This window comes from Somniosus microcephalus, unplaced genomic scaffold (assembly GCF_052327205.1).
Source record: "Somniosus microcephalus isolate GS21.2 unplaced genomic scaffold, FLI_Smic_1.0 unresolved_chr4, whole genome shotgun sequence".
Taxonomy (NCBI): domain Eukaryota; kingdom Metazoa; phylum Chordata; class Chondrichthyes; order Squaliformes; family Somniosidae; genus Somniosus; species Somniosus microcephalus.
In genome coordinates this window covers 3,967,175-3,974,157 of record NW_028225182.1, presented here as the reverse complement: position 1 = coordinate 3,974,157, position 6,983 = coordinate 3,967,175, and the positions used below count along the sequence as shown (strand labels likewise).

The 6,983-nt window shown below is 46.1% G+C and overlaps 1 non-coding gene across 1 annotated transcript; it reads right to left on the bottom strand.

The window, feature by feature from the left end:
• Window positions 1-801: 801 nt before the first annotated feature.
• trnav-uac (transfer RNA valine (anticodon UAC)) lies at window positions 802-875 on the bottom strand. The gene has a single exon. It is a non-coding gene; the product is annotated as a tRNA-Val (tRNA).
• Window positions 876-6,983: the final 6,108 nt, after the last annotated feature.

The following is a 6,983-nucleotide window of genomic DNA, read 5'->3' as shown; positions in this document are numbered from 1 at the left end:
CAATGCGTGTTTTATTTATACTGAACCAATCATGCAAACTATTTCAATTTTCATGTTTACTATACTTGAATGGAGAAAATACTTTAAATTGCCTCTGCCCACTTTCGAACCATTGAGTTTTCGGAAAGCGATCACCATTACACACCGGAAACCCTCCAACACTGGGGTACATTGCATTGTAGTGACTCAATAGGAACAGGAGGAGGCCATTCAGCCCCTCGATCCTGTTGCGCCATTCAATTAGATCAGGGTTGATCTGTATCTTCATTTCATCTACCCGCTTTGTTTCCTTAACCCGTAATAACCTTACCCAACAAAAAGTTATCGCCAGTAGCGGCAATCTTGAGCCTGAATCTTGCTGCGCTTCCGGATCCGGACAGAAAAGGTTTCTCACTGACGGCCACCCTGCAGATCAATGAATTACATTTCTGAACTTCAGGGATTCGGAGATTCCAGGGTTTAAAAGGGAACAAACGATGAAATGGGCCTCACTGTGGATCAGTTTTCCCTCACTCAGAGGTATCTGACTAGTGAAGTTAAATAAAGAACAAGGGAGGAGCCGCTGTAGCCCTATTGACAGGAGAATAAACTAGCCATACATCTCTCACGTTTCCCAATTCTCACAGAAGTGTAATCGACTTGAAACGTTCACTCTGTTTCTTTATCCACATATACTGCCTGACCTCTTGAGAAGTTCCACCATTTTCCGTTTCTATTTGAGATTTACAGCATTTGCAATAATTTTCTTTTTCACTTAAAATAAACCCGCTGGTTGTTCATCCACAGTAGCATTAAACATAATGTTCCCGCCCGGGCTCGAACCGGAGACCTTTCGCATGTAAAGTGAACAGTGAAAACCACTACACTACGGGAACTGCTGGATCCGTATCTTCAACAGAGGGGAACTGACCAGTGAAGCCTCTCTGTGCTGATTGGTTCAGCTGAAACAGCATCAGTCAACATAAAGGAGGAGCTCACAAATATCAGGCGCAGTGCAGCCTGGTCAACGTCAGCCCCTCCTTTGTTATTCAACAGAGGAAGAAGAGACATGAGCGGGAGTCAAACGTCACAAACTTTTATTAAAGCTACAAATACGAGTAACACATACTTCCAAATCGTTTCACTGAAAACTTCTTTCATTGATGAAGAAGCTGACTGCGTTGAATCTGAAAATGTGCACTGGGCGATATTTTGTTCACTACTGATTCTATTATCTGTGGGCTATGCCGCAGCGGTTGGTGCAGTGTACATGTTATTATGTTCGCCTCGCACGCGAATTGTCCCGGGTTCGAGCCCGGGCGGGAAACATTTACATTCGCCAGGATTTCGTTATGTGCAGTGAACGATCCTGTTCGCTTTAAATAAAGTTGCGCCAAATTTCTGCTTTCATAAGCAATTAGCAATTTAATCGAGATTCCAAAAATACAATGTGTAAAATGAGATATGGTTAACAGTTGATAACTTACAAAGGGGAAAATGCGTCTTTTTTGCATTCTGTAAATTATGGTAATCGGTTATTAAAGGGTGATTGCAAAAGATTCAACTGCAAGTTGAATAGTGGCCGGCGACACGAGTGCTCGTTTGGGATTTGAATCGTGGGCTTCTCGGAAATTGAAACAAACACCGAAGCGAAAATCGGACTACCGAGAAGGCCGCTTCAAAGCCTAGCCAGGTGAGGAGCTAATCATTGTAAAACCATCGTCTGTGTGTGGCTATTCTTGATGAGCAGAGCACTTTAGACCGAAACAGTGACTTTGCCATTTCGGCCTGTCTTCTGAAGCGCCGCCCGGTCCCACTCCTACAGTTAATGAGCTGTTAGGATGTTAATGTATCCGGGCTGCAGGAGGCCACCCCAGGCGCAGCAGAGGAGTGCCTGCATTAGTTCTGCTTGGAAACAGCATTTTCCCCTTCGCTCTTCCTCTTCTCTATATCCCTGTGCAGTTTCCTGAATCATAACAGGGTGGGGACATTTTTAGAGACGCGCTTTTTTTTATTACTTATTGAAAGGACAGCCAGACAGACCGATTGAAACTGCAATTTGAATCCTGTCGCTGATCTTGTGTTTTCCTATTAATCTGTGTTGTTCTGCTTTCCACATTCTCAATGAGAAAGTCCCCAGCCTCGATTTTTAAATAAAATAAGGCTCAGCTCGTCAAATAGCGACACGCGAGTGGGAGATTCCCTAAATCAGCGCCAACTTTCCCCAAATCCTCCTTACAGTACCGCAACCCAAACTGTGTCCTTTTTGGGAAATATTATTGAGAATTACTTCACTCATTGTAACGCTGCCATTTGAATGGCATAATTCGCCTGGCAATGCGCATTTTATTTATACTGAACCAAGCATGCAAATTATTCCAGTTTTCAAAATCACTAAACTTGAATGGAGAAAAGGCATTAAATGGCCTCTACCCACTTTCGAACCAATGAGTTTTCGTGCGTTAGCGGAATGCGATAACCACAACACACCGGAAACCCTCCATAGGAACAGGAGGAGGCCATTCAGCCCCTCGAGCCTGTTGCGCCATTCAATTAAATCAGAGCTGATCTGTATCTTCACTCCATCTACCCGCTTTGGTTACGTAACCATGAATACGCTTACCCAACAAAAATCTATCGACAGTACCGGCAATCTTCAGTTGGAAGCCATAACCTCTCCCGGATCCAGACAGAAACGGTTTCTTACTGACTGCCACCCTGCAGATTCATGGATTACATTTCTGAACTTCAGCGATTCGGAGATTCCAGTGTTTAAAAGTGAACATAAGATGAAATGGGTCTCACTGTGGATCGGTTTTCTCTCACTCGAAGTTATCTATTCAGTGAAGTGAAATAAAGAACAATTAAAGAACAGGGGAGAAGCCGTTGTGGCCCTTTTGACAGGAGGATAAATTCGCCTCTGGTTGCTCGCCAAACCTCGAACGTGACAACCGCTACACTGCGGACACCCCGGCTCTATAGCAGCAGCAGAGGGGACCTGACTCAGTGAACTCCCTCTGTGCTGATCGGCAATGTGTTGCCTCACTTTAAACAACTTCTGTCCCACACTGAATGCTCTCAGTCCTTCTTCTCCGCTGCCCTTTACAAAAAATGTCACTGATTCCCCCCGCACACCCCTAACGTGTTCTCTTCTGCACCCACACAGTGGGGCCGCTCAGCCTCCCCCTGCCTGATCACAATTAGCCATGTCACCCAGTTTGTAATATTAAACCCAGAACAAGCGCCCCGCAAAGAGAGTCTGTAACCTAAATCTGTAACAGAAAGTACTGGGTTTATTAATGGTGATTCAAGCAATTATAACTCGTCTCACAGACTAGAATTACTTTTATACAGTGAACTGTAGCCAAATCATTTGTCACGCTGAATTCCTTGATTAAGAATCGTAACCGGGTGAGTTCCAGTCGACCACCAGGGACCAGCTATGATTCTTGTATATATATATATTAGCTGGGGAGCCCCGCGTTGCGAGGGCAATTTTGGGGCGCGAGGGCAATTTTGGGGCGTTTGGTCTCCCTGCCCCTGTGTGTCCCCCCTCTCCCTGTCATGTCCTCTCCCTGTCCTATCCCTCCCCTCTCTCCCTCCCCTCTCTCCCTCCCTTCCCTCCCTCCCTTCCCTCCCTTCCTCCCCTCCCTTCCCTTCCCTCCCTTCGCCTCCCTCCCCTCCCCTCCCTCTCCCCTCCCCCGCTCCCCTCCTCCCCCGCTCCCCCCCCGCTCCCCTCCTCCCCCGCTCCCCCCCCGCTCCCCTCCTCCCCCGCTCCCCTCCTCCCCTCCCCCGCTCCCCTCCTCCGCTCCCCCGCTCCCCTCCTCCGCTCCCCCCTCCCGCTCCCCTCCTCCCCTCCCCCGCTCCCCCGCTCCCCCACTCCCCCGCTCCCCCACTCCCCCGCTCGCCCACTCCCCTCTGTCCCTCTCTCCGGCCCCTCCCCCTGCCTAGCGCCTGAGGTCCGGTGCCGTTGCTGAGGTCCCCCGCGTATCGCATCGCGCGGCTGATGGATGACCGCTGCGGGTGGGCGGGCAGCGCATGCGCGGTGAGTGTGGGAGGCGCATGCGCGGTGAGTGTGGGCGGCGCATGCGCGGTCAGTGCGAGTGGCCCGCGGGAGCCGGCAAGGCCGTTAGCGAGCGGGAAGCTTCGGGCGGCGCGCCCGCGCTCCGTCCGCGACACCTGAGAGGGGGAAGTAGAGAGAGACAGAGAGGGAAGAGGAGAAGGAGAGAGAGGGAAGGGGAGAGAGGGAAGAGGAGAAGGAGAGAGAGGGAAGAGGAGAAGGAGAGAGAGAGAGGGAAGAAAGAGAGAGAGAGAGAGAGAGAAATTTTTTCAGCTTCAGGATCCGAGTCCCCCCTGCGCGAGGGTGAGGAGGAGGGGGGGTTGCTAAACACAATATAAAACTCAAATAAATTGTTAATTAATTGCCTAACACATAATTGAAATATTTACCTTAGTTCCCTAACACACAGAAAGTGTGGGGGAAAGAATCGTGGAAAATCAAGATGGCAGCCACTCACCTCGGTTCAGAAGGATAAGGCCAGCCCACACACGCACCGATTGGTCGACCGGTCAGGTCACCGAAGCGTAGGATTGGTCAATCGTCGAGTCACTCGACACTCAACTGTAGGAAGACCTCGACGTCACACGGTCGCTAATGAGATGCTAATGAGCGGAACGCTGAACGTTTTTCGGATACCGCGGGCGGGATTTTTGTCCGGCCGAAACGTAAATACGCCGATGACCAGTCCGGAATCGCAAGCTTTCTTTTGAGGCGACGCGCGCGTCGGTACGCTCTGTAACTTCCAAACGTATAGAGACCAGGCAGACAGACAGACAGACAGACAGACAGACAGAAGAGCCGCTTTATATATATAGATATATCAACCTGAATATGATTGGGAGCTGTCTAGACCTCGTGTCGCAAAGGTAGTGTGCCTGATCCCGAGGCTGCGTGTTCAAATGACGTCGGGGTCATGGTTGCTTTGCAGCTCATATGAGTCTGGATAATTAATATATTAATTGTTATCTCACAGCAATGAGAACTTGAATTAGATGTATTTTATTAGATTGGTTTCTGGGATGTAGGTCTCGCTGGCAAGGCCAGCATTTATTGCCCATCCCTGAGGCGCTGGTCAGCCACTGTAGTCGCCTTTCACCACTTACAGAACTACATCATAGAATCAGAGAATGGATACAGCATAGATTGAGGCCATTCGGAACGTCCAGCCCGTGCCGACTCTCTGCAAGTGCCCTTCAGCTAGTCCCACTTCCCCGTAGTCCTGCACACTTCATTCCTTCAGTTACTTATCCAATATTTACATGTATCGGTATTATTTATTCATTTATTTGGGTGAAGCTGTCTCATTCAAAAATATGTTCTGGCTATTTACTTCTGTCTTACTTTTAAATTACACGCAAATGACTTTATACAGAACACCGATACACACAAATACTTTGATCAATAACACACAGATACACTCACATTTATTCATCACCAGCGCAATGATACACCCAAAATCCATTTAGAAGAATCACAGTTTCAAACACAGATATTTATATAATAATATCCTGAAGTATGTTATAAAAATAAAGAAAATAAATGTACAACTGACTCCAGTATTTTTACATGTATGTGTAACCTTTAGGTCGGTGACCTTTCACCATTAATTCTCTATATACATATATAGAACTGGAAGATGCCAGCGCGCCATGTGAGATTACATTTGATTTGTGGCTGTTGTACAGCAGGTATGATGGAAATAGAAGAGGTTCGAGCACTTTAATGAGGTTTCCAATGAAGATAGATGCACCGCAATAAATGACAAAATATTTCAGATATAATGTAAATAGATCTATAAGCCGCAGAGTCATGAAATGCTTTACATGTAAACACGTGAAATTAATTTGTATCCAATACAGATTGACTCATTCTAATTACGATTATTGCGTCACTTTACTTCAGTGTTCCCTGGCAGTCTCATGATTAGAATTCGGCACTCTTACTGTCCGGGTTCAGTTCCCGGTCAGGGAAGTCATTTTTATAACAGTTTTTTATTAAATTAAACTAATTTTGTTTCAACGCTAACACGCATCTAACCTGGAAAATTGTCTTAATTATTATTAATTAACCGATAATCTTAATTTACAGAATGACATAAATGCTAAAGATACTTCACTAACATATATTGTGCTTTCTATGTGATGAACTGCAATGCATATCTCATTTTACACCATGGCCCGGATTTTACGGTGCTTCCTACAGCGAATGCACAGCATAGGCGATTGTATACCTTCAGAACGACTACACAAGTGCCAGGTATCCGCACGCCCAGAATTTGCGATCTGTCAAGTTTCGCTTTGACAGATTCACCACATCCGCTACAACATCACTTTTGCTGTCACAGAGTTGGGCTAACTACTGTCCAGCGAATGCCCAGGAAACTCTTACACCTGATAATAGCAGGCATAAGGCTTTCTTTTAACATCGTAAGGGTTAAAATCAAAACTAAAATATATTTTTAAAGTGATATAAACCTAAACTTACATTTAAAATACGTTTAGGTAAATTTTGTCACGTTTTAAAATGTTACATATATATTTCAAAACATTCAATTTCAATTTTAAATCATAGATTCATAGAATCATAGATGATACGGCACAGAAGGAGGCCATGCAGCCCATTGAGTCTGCACTGGCACTTTGAAAGAGCTCTTCAAATAGTCCCACTCCAGTGCTTTTCCCCATAGTCCTGCAAATTTCTCCTTTACAATTATTTATTCAATTCACTTTTGAAAGTTACTATTGTGTCTGCTCCACCGCCCTTTCAGGCAGCGCATTCCCGGTCACAACAACTGGCTGTGGTAAAAAAAAACTCCTCATCTCCCCTCTGGTACTTTTGCCGGAAAGGTTCAATTCGTCTCCTCCAGTTACCGACCCTCCTGCACTGGATACAGATTCTCCTTACTTACTCTTATCAAAACATCTTGTAAATTTAAAAACCTCGA